Source organism: Melanerpes formicivorus, unplaced genomic scaffold, assembly GCF_026170545.1.
Source record: "Melanerpes formicivorus ecotype bairdi unplaced genomic scaffold, bMelFor1.0.p_v2 SCAF_102, whole genome shotgun sequence".
NCBI lineage: Eukaryota > Metazoa > Chordata > Aves > Piciformes > Picidae > Melanerpes > Melanerpes formicivorus.
In genome coordinates, this window is record NW_027142454.1 from 558,526 (window position 1) to 572,497 (window position 13,972).

At 49.8% G+C, this 13,972-nt stretch overlaps 1 protein-coding gene across 2 annotated transcripts in view; it reads left to right on the forward strand.

Annotated features, from left to right (window-relative positions):
* NUP93 (nucleoporin 93) overlaps positions 1-13,972 on the forward strand; it is a 131,545-nt gene that overhangs the window by 51,351 nt on the left and 66,222 nt on the right. Inside the window, exon 1 of one of the 2 annotated variants that reach the window (XM_068166542.1) lies at positions 12,715-12,733. The exons of the other annotated variant lie outside the window; for it this stretch is intronic. The gene's annotated coding sequence lies outside the window, so the exon portion shown is untranslated. Of the gene's footprint in view, positions 1-12,714; positions 12,734-13,972 lie in introns of those variants that run through there. 2 annotated transcript variants of the gene reach the window in all.

A 13,972-nucleotide genomic window follows, 5' to 3' on the forward strand; every position in this document is an offset into this window, starting at 1 on the left:
CTAATTCTCCAAGTCAGCCTCTGTCCCTTCTTGGGGATCTCTTTATCGATGCACTTGCAAAGGTTCTTTTTCTGTGGCAGGCTAATCCATGTTTTGTATGGCTGTGCACATTGCATTGAGTGAAAGCTGCCTCTGTCCCTTCTCTTGTATGAATCCTTGCTTCTCTTCTAACCTGCTGGTTTATAACTTGGTTTTCAGTTTTGGATGACTTGGCTGGGCAAGTAAGGGAGAAGGTGGTGGTGAGGGTCTCCTCCCTTTTTGTTTCCAGATCTCTGTACCAAGCAAACTGCTGTCTAAGCTGTCAGCTCGTGGCTTGGACCACTACACTCTGTGCTGGGTTAGGAACTGGCTGGAGGGCCGAGCCCAGAGAGTGGTGGTGAATGGTGCCACATCCAGCTGGCAGCCAGGCACCAGTGGCATCCCCCAGGGATCAGTGCTGGGCCCCATCCTCTTCAACATACTCATTGATGATCTGGATGAGGGGGTCGAGTCAGTCATCAGCAAGTTTGCAGATGACACCAAGTTAGGAGCAGGTGTTGGTCAGTTAGAGGGTGGAAAGGCTCTGCAGAGGGACCTCGACCGACTGGACAGATGGGCAGAGTCCAATGGGATGGCATTCAACAAGTCCAAGTGCCAGGGGCTGCACTTTCGCCACAGCAACCCCATGCAGAGCTACAGGCTGGGGTCAGAGTGGCTGAGAGCTCCCAAACAGAGAGGGACCTGGGGGTGCTGATCGACAGCTGCCTGAATATGAGCCAGCAGTGTGCCCAGGTGGCCAAGAGGGCCAATGGTATCCTGGCCTGCATTAGGAATAGTGTGGCCAGCAGGAGCAGGGAAGTCATTGTGCCCCTGGACTCTGCATTGGTTAGGCCACACCTTGAGTCCTGTGTCCAGTTCTGGGCCCCTCAGTTTAAGAAGGACATCGAAACACTTGAAGGTGTCCAGAGAAGGGCAACAAGGCTGGGGAGAGGCCTTGAGCACAGCCCTGTGAGGAGAGGCTGAGGGAGCTGGGATTGTTTAGCCTGGAGAAGAGGAGGCTCAGGGGTGACCTCATTGCCCTCTACAACTACCTGAAAGGTGGTTGTAGCCAGGAGGGGGTTGGTCTCTTCTCCCAGGCAAGCAGCACCAGAACAAGAGGACACAGTCTCAAGCTGTGCCAGGGGAGGTTCAGGCTGGAGGTGAGGAGGAACTTCTTCACCGAGCGAGTCGTTCGTCATTGGGATGTGCTGCCCAGGGAGGTGGTGGAGTCCCCATCCCTGGAGGCATTCAAGAGGGGCTTGGATGTGGCACTTGGTGCCATGGTCTGGTCATGGGGTCTGTATTGATAGGTTGGACTCGATGATCCTTGAGGTCCTTTCCAACCTTAGTTTGTGATACTGTGATACTTATGTGCTTGATTTTGATCTTTCTCCAGATATTTGCTTCCACTAGGCAATGTCTGCCTAATCACAGCCAGCTGACTTGGAATAGGTTGCCCAGGGAGGTGGTGGAGTCACTGCCCCATGAGATGTTCAAGAAAACTGTGGACATGGCACTTGGGACATGGTTTAAGGGCCATGGTGGTGTTGGGTTGATGGTTGGACTCCACAGTCTTAGAGATCTTTTGCAACCAAAGCAGTGTATGACTTTAAGACACACAGCCTTGTTGATCCTTCATCATCCTGACTGAGCTCTGGGATTATCTCCCCTTCAGTTCTTTTCCTTCTAGCTCTTGTCATTTGCTCAGTCCTCACCACTGTTTTAGCAGAGCACTGGTGGGTGATAGCTCAGAAGCAGGTGATGGTAGTACTTGACTTAAAAAGGGTAGAGGAGTACAGCTCCTTGGGAAAGCCACATGAGCACCAAAGAAATGAAACCACTGACTTCAGGTTTCTGGTTTTGCTAGTCCAGATGAAAGCCCTCTGTAGCTTTAAGAAGTAGTGTGTTTTGGAAGGGCTTGAAGGGCAGGGCAAACTCTTCATGCCTTTGACACTTTTATTTCCTCTGTTGGAAGTTGTATCCTCATGATTGTCTAATGTAAGATGACAAGCAGGGAGAGTCAGGCAGAGAAATGAAGTCATAAACTTCCAAATGGCTTGATATAGTCCACAAAGGCCTTCCACTTCTGTCAGTCCTGCATAGAAATGGGACTGGGAGGAGACTTGGTGGTAACCCATCTATGAATGTGGACAGCTTCTTAATCATTAGGCTGCTAATAAGCCATGCTGTGTGTGAGGAGGCTGCACCAGCCCTGGAGGAATCCAGTTGTTGGCTGTTCCATGATCCCCTTGAATGCTGCATTTGCACTCCCCCCTGGAAAGGGAGAGGAGAACAAACAACATGTGACAGATGTTAGTCATGTCACTTAATGCAGGACTGGAAGGCACTTGGATACTAATGTAATGAGCCCAGTGTAAAGGCCTGAATAGAGTAGACCTGCCTTCTAATTAAGCCTGCTGAGATGCCAGTCCTGATTTCAGCTATACTTCCACTGAGGAAAATCCAGGGGTGGTTTGACAAAGGAGATGTGCACCACTGTGATGGATTTTAGCAGTCATGCTTGTGGGGATTCAGTTCCCATGCAGGCCAGTAGCTCCAGTGCCAATTTCTTCAGAGCTGGTAGCCATAATTAAAGGAAAAGCATAAATCCAGCTCCTTGGCTAAGGCAAACCTAAAATGCCATCCTCACCCTGCCTCTTCACTACTAATTATGGAACTGTATGGGATCCCATCCTATCCAAACATCCCTGTGCTTCTTAGGATTCAGCAGCACATCTTACATCCGTTGCTTGTGTTTGTTGCTTCTTGGCACCTCTTGGTTTCATACTGGGAGCTGTCTGGATTCCTTGGGCAGAGAGCTGAGCACAATCTTCTTTATCTGTATTGGGATGCTGCTGGAGGCCCACAGTTTACAACCAACATGCAGAGTGGCCCCCATCTGCCTGGACTTCAGAGGGGGAGGCCCAGGACACCCTTTTGGGTGTTTTGAAACACGGAATGGTGGGGGCTGGAAGGGACCTCCAGAGATCGAAATCAGTTCCCCCCTGCCAAAGCAGGATCACACAGGGCAGGTCACACAGGAATGCATCCAGATAGGTCTTGAAAGTCTATAGAGAAGGAGGCTCTACAACTTCTCTGGGCAGCCTGCTCTAGGGCTGCAGCACACTCATACCAAAGAGGTTTCTCATGTTGAGTGGAACTTTCTTGGTTTCAGTGTACATCCATTGTTCCTTGTCCTATCCTACATGCACCTGTCTTCACCTGCCTGCTGCTGGTGAGCAGGTTGGGAGCCACAGCTTCACAGGTGTGTGCCCAGTTGGGCTAGAAACAGGGGAAGGCAAAAGATGGTGCTGAAGCTGCTAACCCTAACCCTGTGGCTGCACGGATTGAATTGGTGTGGAAATTAAGTGTATGAGCTTGATTCTGCTTATCACAGAATGGCAAGGGTTGGAAGAGACCTCTGGAGATGGAGACCACCCCCCTTGCCAGAGCAGGATCACTTAGAGGAGGTCACAGAGGTGGGTTTTGAATGTATGGAGAGGAGACTCCACCAGCTCTGTGAGCAGTCTGTGCCACTCTTCTTGAAGTCACGCAGAGCGCTCCCAGCTGCTGATACAGCCCTGGAGAAACAAAGGTTAAAGCACAGAACTCTTTTCCTGCCTTGGTGTGAGAGAGCCTGCATGCCTGCCTGGTGCCTTTTGGGCTTCATGTGTTGGAGGGTTGGGAGACATTTAGTGAGAAGCAGAGCCTTGATAATTGCATTCTGGTTAATCCTGGCAGAGGGGTCACGATTGCCGCGAGCTGATGCTTTGCAGCTTCCACCAGAGTGAATCATTCATTGCTGGCCTCTGTCAAAGCCTGCTCTTAAGGCAGGGCCCTCCCTGGGCTGCAGGCAGCAGTAGGAGTCAGAAGAGAGAAGAGATGGGCTTGCTGTGGTTCACAGCCATTAATGTGGCATGAGGTTAACTTCCCTGTGTTTGGGCTGGCCAAGGGTATGGGGGGGCTGTTTAGGCTGGAGAAGAGAAGGTTGAGAGGGGATCTTGTTCATCATAGAATTGTCAGGGTTGGAAGGGATAGAAAAGAACAGAACAGAATTAACCATGTTGGAAAAGACCTTTGAGGTCGAGTCCAACCTATCACCCAACACCAACCAACCAAACCATGGCACCAAGCACCCCAGCCAGTCTCTTCCTAAACACCTCCAGGGATGGTGACTCCACCACCTCCCTGGGCAGCACATCCCAATAGCCAATCTCTCTTGCTGGGAGGAACTTCTTCCTAACATCCAGCCTAAACCTCCCCTGGCACAGCTTGAGGTTGTGTCCTCTTGTTCTGGTATCATCCAGTATCAAGTTTCATCAGGTATCATCCAGATCCAGCATCCCTGCCATGGGCAGGGACACCTCACACCAGAGCAGGTTTCTCCCAGCTACATCCAGCCTGCCCTTAAACACCTCCACCACCTCCCTGGGCAACCTGTGCCAGTATCTCACCACCCTCCTGGGGATGAACTTCTTCCTAACATCCAATCTGAAGCTACCCATTTCTAGTTTTGCTCCATTCCCCCCAGTCCTATCCCTTCCCCACATCTTAAAAAGTCCCTCAGGAAATGTTCATAAATAGCTGAGGTGTGGGTGTCAGGAAGGTGCCAGGGTCTTTTCAGTGGTGTCCTGTGATAAGACAAGTAGCAATGGATACAACTTGTGAAGGAAAACTTTGCTGTGAGGGTGCTGTAGTCTTGGCCCAGGCTGCCCAGAGAGGTTGTGGAGTCTCCTTCTCTGGAAACTTTCAAGACTCACCTGGATGCCCTCCTGTGTGACCTGCCCTGGGTGACTGTGCTCAAGCAGGGGGGTTGGACTCGCTCTCCAGAGGTCTCTTCCAATCCCCACCACTCTGTCAGTCTATGAACTCGGCTCTTGGTGAAACTGAGATCAGAAATTCAGCAGCTAGAGAGAAGAATGGTGGGATGGGAATGTAGCTCTCAGTGACCATCCAGTTTATAACAGTCTGTGTGGCTGAGAGGGTTTTGCCCTCCACAGCACGCAGGTGACAGTTACCAAAGAGCTGTTTTACAGCTGGGGCTGAGCTGCTTCCCCAGTGACTCACCTCCCAGGGAGAGCCTGCTGGGGTTTTTTCACCAGGCTGAATTTGATGCTGGCAGTCATCTGCAGGAGGAATTGACATTCAGGACTGGCATATTAAAAAAAAAAAGGGGGTTAGCATTCTCAATTAAAAATTAACATCTTCTCTACATAATTGCAGAGTAACAGGCAGGCAACAAGGCTGGGGAGAGGCCTTGAACACAAGCCCTATGAGGAGAGGCTGAGGGAGCTGGGCTTGTTTAGCCTGGAGGAGGCTCAGGGGTGACCTCACTGCCCTCTACAACTATCCCATGCAGAGCTACAGGCTGGGGTCAGAGTGGCTGAGAGATGCCAAACAGAGAGGGACCTGGGGGTGCTGATCGACAGCCGCCTGAACATGAGCCAGCAGTGTGCCCAGGTGGCCAAGAGGGCCAATGGCATCCTGGCCTGCATTAGGAATAGTGTGGCCAGCAGGAGCAGGGAAGTCATTGTGCCCCTGTACTCTGCATTGGTTAGGCCACACCTTGAGTCCTGTGTCCAGTTCTGGGCCCCTCAGTTTAAGAAGGACATCGAAACACTTGAACATGTCCAGAGAAGGGCAAAGAGGCTGGGGAGAGGCCTTGAGCACAGCCCTGTGAGGAGAGGCTGAGGGAGCTGGGGTTGTTTAGCCTGGAGAAGAGGAGGCTCAGGCGAGACCTCATTGCCCTCTACAACTACCTGAAAGGTGGTTGTAGCCAGGAGGGGGTTGGTCTCTTCTCCCAGGCAGCCAGGACCAGAACAAGAGGACACAGTCTCAAGCTGTGCCAAGGGAGGTTTAGACTCGAGGTGAGGAGAAAGTTCTTCACCGAGCGAGTCGTTCGTCATTGGGATGTGCTGCCCACCGAGGTGGTTGAGTCACCGTCCCTGAAGGTGTTCCAGAGGGGATTGGACGTGGCACTTGGTGCCATGGTCTGGTCATGAGGTCTGTGTTGATAGGTTGGACTCGATGATCCTCGAGGTCCTTTCCAACCTTAGTTATACTGTGATACTGTAATGCTGTACCAAAAAGACAGGCTTTAATGGCCCCCCAAAAAAGGAGGAACCACCACAGCTGTCCCCCTTTTTCCTCTCTTTAAAAATCAATTTCAAACACTCCTCAAATTCTGCTGCAAAAAGAGCTGTTTGGCTTCCAGTTTGGCTTTTTTTGGTGTGTGTGTGTGTTTGTTTGTTTATTTATTTATGTCTGTATCGATTTCTATGTTATTTTTCAAGGTGCTTATTCCTTTTCACTGCTGAAAGAGGGAGAAGTGGTTTGCATATTCATGGCCACACCGCTAATTGTGCAAATAATCTGCTGGTAGATGTTTAACAATGGCCCTGGGTAAATGGACACTTGTTGCGCTTTGTTGGAGCGATTACATCTCAATTAGCAGCTCGATGGGTAATACCCTGGCTTCTTTGTGAGGGAGGCTTTAATTAAAACCGGCTCCTGCTCTCTCTCCTCTTGGATAAATAGGGGCCGGGGGGTGGTGGTGGTGGTGGTTCAGTGACACTCTGTCAAATTGCCCGAGTTTTCCCCATTCATTCCCACAAAGGATGCCCTTAATCACGGTGGGAGGGGGGTGGGGGTGTGGATGGCAGGGACGGCACCGGCAGCCGCGCTGCTAATCCTCTCTGCTTGGCTGTGCTTTCCCCTGCTTGGGATCCTCGCTCTTCTAATTGGACAGGATTTCTCCTACTTTTCCTTTTTATTGAACCCAAAAAGCAGTGCTCAAAAAAATTACATATCTGTCTGCTTGGAAGAGACCTCCAAGCTCATCTGGTCCAGCCCCCTACCCAGCACGGAGGGGCCAATGCTGAATCATGTCCCTGAGTGCCAGGTACATGAGCTATATCACAGTATCACTAAGGTTGGAAGAGACCTCGAGGATCATCGAGTCCAACCTATCAACACAGACCCCATGACCAGACCATGGCACCAAGTGCCACGTCCAATCTCCTCTTGAACATCTCCAGGGACAGGGACTCCACCACCTCCCTGGGCAGCACATCCCAATGACAAACAACTCGCTCGGTGAAGAACTTTCTCCTCACCTTGAGTCTAAACCTCCCCTAGCGCAGCTTGAGACTGTGTCCCCTTGTTCTGGTGTTGGTTGCCTGGGAGAAGAGACCAACCCCTTCCCAACCCCCTTCTATTTGGACACCCCAGGGATGGTGACTCCACCACTGCCCTGGGCAGACCATTTCAATGTTTGAGAACACTTGCAGTGAAGAAAGATTTCCTAACATCCAGCCTGAACCTCCCCTGGCACAGCTTGAAACCATTTCCTTTGGTCCTCTTGCTTGACACGAAGGAGAAGAGGCTGCCCCCTCCTCATTCCAGTCACCCTTCAGGGAGCTGTAGAGAGCAATGAGGTCTCCTCTCAGCCTCCTCCAGGCTGAACAACCCCAGCTCCCTCAGATGCTGCTCCAGGCCTTTCTCCAGCCTCATTGCCATTCTCTGGACAGGCTCCAGCACCTCAATGTCCTTCCTGTAGTGAGGGGCCCAGAACTGAACACAGTACTGAGTTGTGGCCTCACCAGTGATGAGCACAGGGGGGTGGTCACCTCCCTGTCCCTGCTGGCCACCGTGTTTCTAATCCAAGACAGGATGCCATTGGCTTTCTTGGCCACCTGGGCACTGCTGGCTCATGTTCAGTCAACTATCAACTAATACCCCCAGGTTCCTCTCCATGTCACAGCTTTCCAACCCCACATCCCCAAGTGTGTAAGTTACCATGGGGTGGTTGTGACCCAAATGCAGGACCAAGTGTTCCTCCATCGGTGCTGCCTGGGGGGTTTCCCCATTTCCTGTGTTTATGTCCTGCCCTTTGCTTGGTGCAAGTTTAGCCCCAGATTGCTGTGTTGGAACCAGGGTGTCCTTTGAGCTGGATGATTCTCAGTCTGAGTTGAGGGCAACAAGGGTGGTGAGAGGCCTTGAACACAAGCCCTGTGAGGAGAGGCTGAGGGAGCTGGGATTGTTTAGCCTGGAGAAGAGGAGGCTCAGGGGTGACCTCATTGCCCTCTACAACTACCTGAAAGGTGGTTGTAGCCGGGAGGGGGTTGGTCTCTTCTCCCAGGCAACCAGCACCAGAACAAGAGGACACAGTCTCAAGCTGTGCCAGGGGAGGTTTAGACTCGAGGTGAGGAGAAAGTTCTTCACCAAGCGAGTCGTTCGCCATTGGGATGTGCTGCCCAGGGAGGTGGTGGAGTCCCCGTCCCTGGAGGTGTTCAAGAGGGGCTTGGATGTGGCACTTGGTGCCATGGTCTAGTCATGAGGTCTGTGGTGACAGCTTGGACTTGATGATCCTCGAGGTCTCTTCCAACCTTAGTTATACTGTGATACGGTGAGTGGTTTTTTACCTATAAGAGGTCAGGTAGCTTTCTATGGTGACGGTACTAGAGGTCACTGGAGCTGGTCACTTCCAAAGACTAGTTTTTGTTTTGACCCTGACTAACTCACCTTCTCTTAGCCCATGAAAGTGAATGATTTGCCACAAAGGCCAAATTCCTTGCCAGGTTCCATAGCCATGCACTCAGCCCATCTGCCTTTTATGCTTTGCGCTGTCTGCTTGTGGCTATAACTGTAGCCACAAGCCAGGTGGGGGTTGGTCTCTTCTCCCAGGCACCCAGCAGCAGAACAAGAGGACACAGTCTCAAGCTGTGCCAGGGGAGGTTTAGGCTGGATGTTAGGAAGAAGTTCTCCATAGAGAGATTGACCATTAGAATGTGCTGCCCAGGGAGGTGGTGGAGTCACCAACACTGGAGGTGTTTAGGAAGAGACTGGATGAGGCACTTGGTGCCATGGTTTAGTTGATTACATGGTGTTGGGTGATAGGTTGGACTCAATGATCTCAAAGGTATTTTCTAACCTGCTTGGTTCAGTTCTGTTCTATCCTATCCTATCCTATCCTATCCTATCCTATCCTATCCTATCCTATCCTATCCTATCCTATCCTATCCTATCCTATCCTCTATTCTATTCTATTCCGATGTGAAAGGGTGGATTTTCTTCCTGTTCTCCTTGCCACAACCTGCTTGAATCAGCCTCCTCCATCCCTCTGAAGGGAGAGGCTGAGCACTCAGAGCTGAAGCAGAGGCAGCACGCTGGGTGTGCCAGCCTTTCCTTCTGAAGAGTCATTAATGCTGGATCATCACCCTGCCAGCCCTGCAGGGAGGCAGGGAGCTGATGCTTTAAGGCACTCTCCAGCCCCAGTATGACAGTGCAAAATTGCTGCTGCTACAGCACAGAGAAGAAAAGGTTTTGGGGGAAGGAGCTACCTAGCGCTGTTTGAACTCACTGCCAGTGGTATCTTTTGCTGACTAATGCTGGCCCACCAGAGCAGGCATCAGAGATGTAGGACTTCAAAAAGGAGCTAATAGAGCAGCAGGGATGCTATTATGTTCTTCCCCTTACCTCTGTCCAGTGCAGGACTGTGGAAGAAAGGGAGAGATAACACAGCAGACCAACATGCTTTATTGAATTTAAGGTGGGGACAATCTGATGTCTGTAGTTATGGTGAAGGAATATCCTTTAACCCAGAGGTGCAGCAGTACCCAGGAGGGAAGGAGGTCCCTGTGGACACCCAGAGATGGATAAAGGGAGCGATCCTGCCTATTCCAGTAGCTTCTGCCTCATCTTTGCTTCATCATTCTCTTAGGAATATGATGCTTTCCGTTCAAAAGGAGAACTTGCAGTTTTCCTTTGCTCTGGCCCAGCAGCCCTGATGAGGAGTCCTCTCCCTTCTCCTCCCACGGTCACATTTGAGCACAGGCGTGATTGATGCCTGAGCTGACTGAACACTCCACAAAATTGATTGCCAGAGGAACAGATAAGCAGCTCCAGCATCTTAGCTGGGTTAGCACTCAAGAGTTGTTTACACTAAACAGCCATTTGGGGTGAGGAGTTGTGCTGCTATCCCTGTAGCTGCTGCTTTAAAAATCCATAGGTAAGTGGAGACAGTGCTGTGCTGAGCCTCACTGGGAAAGCTTCCTCTGCAACATCCCGAGCTGGCAATGCAGTATGTAAACCAGAACTATCTATATCTAAAGCCTGGGCTGCTCTGTAATGCGTAGCTCTGCAGTTAGGAGCAGCTTCTGCAGTAACATTACACGGGCAGGAAATTACAGAGGGATGTCTGTTGATAAAAGCACCATCTTTGAAGCTGTGGCTAGCAGCTCTGGACACATCAGCACACTCCTGAGATCCCTGATGAAGCTACAGCCTGTCCAAGGAGCTGGCTGACTCTCCAGGTGCTGTTAGCTGCTTTAAGGTTTGGCTAGAAAGCAGAAGCTTGGTGCATCCTCTGTGCTCCTGGCTCTGCATCACCAGTGGGTTATGCAAACTGGAGGTAAGCAGGGGGAGAAGCCACCCAAAACTGGGGCAGGGTTTGTGTATGTTGTGAGTGGCAAGCTAAGCACAGCTGCGGGGTCACCACCAGACATGGATGCCTGGAAATGTTGCAGTATCCTGGGAAATGCTGCTTAAATGATCCCTGTGATTCCTTTTACTCCTGCAGAGGACTTCACTCCCACTCTTGGGTGTAGCTGGTGCTGGTCAATGGTTTTCCCCTGCAGTGCAACTGACTGCAGCTTTCCTCTAGGAACATGGGCTGGTGGGGACATGTCTTCTCCACTCATGAGACTCCTGGTAGGAGGATTCAAGGGTTCAGTGCAGCATTCATTTGACCCCAAGCAGGGAGGTTTGAGGAAAAAATCACCCCTAGGATCAAATTTGCTAGTTTCAAAGCCACAATACACTGCCTTTAAGAGACTACTTTGCTGCTTCTGTATTGAGCAAGGTGCCAAGTGATGCTTTTGGGGTAGGTAAACCCAAATCACAGAGCACCTTCTACAGACCTAATGCTCCTAATGGGAGCTGCTCCCAAACCAGGAAGTACAATGTTAATTCAGAGACTCCTTTTTTTTGTCTCCCCCCCCATCTCTCTATAAAACATCCTGCACCATTTTTACTGGTACTTTGTGTCCAGCCCGTGCCTCTGCAGTGTTGTTTTAATTAAAGCAGAAGTGGAAATAACAAATTGGTGGTGATTCTGCAGCTCTATCAATGTTAATGCCCACTCAAATGCTCTCCTGATAGCTTTCTGTGCTTCATTAAATTAAACATAAGACATCCCGAGGCTTGGAGCTTTGTGTGCCTCTGTGTGCCTGTGTTTGCAAATAATACCGGGTGGGGGTTTGAGCAGAATTACTGAGTTGTGAAATGCAGCAGGGCTGACAAAGAAACACCTTGGAATCTGGGAGTGTCACCAGCAGTTTGCAGCTCATGTTGGCACCACGGGTTAAATGGGCACTCAAGGACCTGTGGAAGTCACCACTGCTGGTGTTCTGTGAGCCCCTTTCTTCAGGGCCGCACCTTTGCGGATCAGCAGAGAGTTCTGATTTCTTTGGTGCTTCTAATTTTTTTTTTCTTTCTTTAAGATGGGGGTGGTCCCTTTCTCGATTTTTCTCTGGCTTTCTGCACTGTAATGATGGCACCATCACCTGACTGCTGGAATATACTGGCCTGACTTTAATCATCGGGTGACTGGCTCGTAGCATGGCTTCATCGCTGCCGTTCGCCATCCCCTCTCGGAACTGGCACTGCATTGTTTTTCTGCTGGGGACAATGAAAGGCACAAGTTAGGGCTTCATGGAGTTGTGGATTTGGATGGTGAAGTGGGACTTCACGAATCAAATCCTCTTTATTTGTAAGCAGCATCTTTGGATTTGGTAGGCGAGGTGGGAACTAAAACCAGGCTTGCAAAGTGGCGTACGGAGGGAGCAGAAGTTAGGCTAAGGCTGTGTTAATACCAGGGCTGCATGTCTGTAGTGCTAGTGAGGGATGTATGGTAACAAATAACCTCTTCAAAGATATATTAAAAAACCCTCAAACCATGTTTAATGTAAACAGTGTCTTTTAACTGCTAAATAGCCAAGCCCAGCAAGACAATAGAGAATCAAAGCCCTCCTTGAATGAACACTGACACCAATTACCACGCAGGAAAATGATCTGACTGTACAAGTTGTTTCAGCAGCTCTGCAGGGCTAAAATGGCAGAAGCTTTCTGTTGCTGTATAAGAATCAAACTCCCATTTATTCCAGCCTCATGGTATGTGCAAATTCATGCAGCTCAGTTAAGGGAATAGCTTCACAACTGGTGTTACAATCTGTGGCTGGAGTGCTGCATCACAATGCAGCAAATGCATTTTCCACATTAACCAAACATGACAGCTGAAACGATTATTAACCATGCAATATGTCGGAAGTCATCAAAAATTCACATCAGAGTAATTGCAGTGGCTCAGGGAGAAGGGGGAAGAAAAAAAATAGTAGCATCTCTCTCTCTCTCCCCTTTTGCCTGCCTGCCTCCTCACCCCCTCCTAATTCTTACATGGTACAGTCCGTTAACAATAAAATATCCTTCTGTAACCTATAAACTGTTACTCCCATCAGTTACTGGTTTCAGACTGATGCTTTCCCTAGAATTTACATAAAGCACCACTGGAGAAGGAAAGGAAAAGAAATATTAATAAATTAAATAATGATCTCTATCTAGCTGCTTTCCAGTGAGTGGTGGTGAGCCGTGGAAAGCAGCTGCTTGCTTATTGTCTTGCTGGACTCTTGACTGGTCTCAGCCATCTCAGGACTTGCAGGTTTGATTTCTCTTTTTCCTTTTGGAAAGCTGAGCAAAACTTGAGCGTTCCTAACAGAGAGAGGGAGAGAGCTGGGTAAGCCTAAACTGCCAGGCAGCTGGAGCGGGGCAGCTAGAGCCAGCAGCACCAGCAGGTTTGTAACTCCTCAGTCCTGAGATCTACAGGTAGGAATGGGATGCCTTTACAAATCTCTGAAGCTGAAGGTAAGAGAGGTTGCTTTGCTAAGAGAGAGCTCTCCTTCAGCTGGCAGCCGGGGAGGTTTTTCTTTGTGCGGTGGCTGCAGGTTGTTTGAATTGGTCGGTGAGTAATTAAAGAGAACAGGTGGGTAGTTCTGCAGGAATCCTCTGCTCACACAGCAGAAACCTGAAGCTCCCTTGCCTTTTACCTTCTCCTACCCTTCTCTAAGAGCAGCTGTTGGGTGGGGCAGACCAGCCTCTCGCTTTGGGCTCCTGTCGTGTTGCCTTTTGAAAAGACCCTCTTGACATTGCTGACTTTGCCTTTCATTTCCAGCAGAAATACAGTAGCAGAACTTTCTCTCAGTGCTTTTATTCCTTGTTTTCTCTTCCCCAGGCTATGAAATGGCTACAGAAGTATTTAAAGCAAATGAAAGGAAAAAAAAAAATAATGATGCTACTTTATGATATGACGATTTTTCTCCTTTACATTTTATTGCTGTGCAAAGCTCTTGGTCCACTCTGTTTCCTCTCTTCCTTCAGGGGGCACGTAGGATTTATTTAGAAGAGACACTAAACTTTCCTTGTTTGGGGTGTTGCTTTTCTTTTTCTTTTTTTTTTTCATTTTTAGTTTGAAGGAAGGATTTCAAATGGGGGATGAAAAGAAAAAAATAAGCTAGAAAATGTTTCAGGTTCCTCCCCCCCCCCCCGCCAAAGAAACGAAGACGCTTGGGGACTTGCTTTTTATTGTTCGGCGTCTTAGAAGAGGTGGGGAAGTCTATTTGCTTAGTCAACTGGAGTTTGCAGGCTCGACTGTACCTCTCTTTCAAGTGCCTGGGATATGCTCTGGAAGGGGCTAAGCCAGTAAAATCATAGTAAAAGGAAAGCAGTGGGGGGAATTAACGTTTATATAAATGTGGTGGCCGTGACTAGCTGGGTGGGTGGCAGGCAGCGGATTTCATCCTCTCAGATCGAGGGACTCGGAGGCTGCGTGCAAGCTGGGAGCTCCTTCCTGCTTGTGCTATGGGGGCAAAAGTATAAAGTGGGTTGCTTCCCCCCCCCTTTC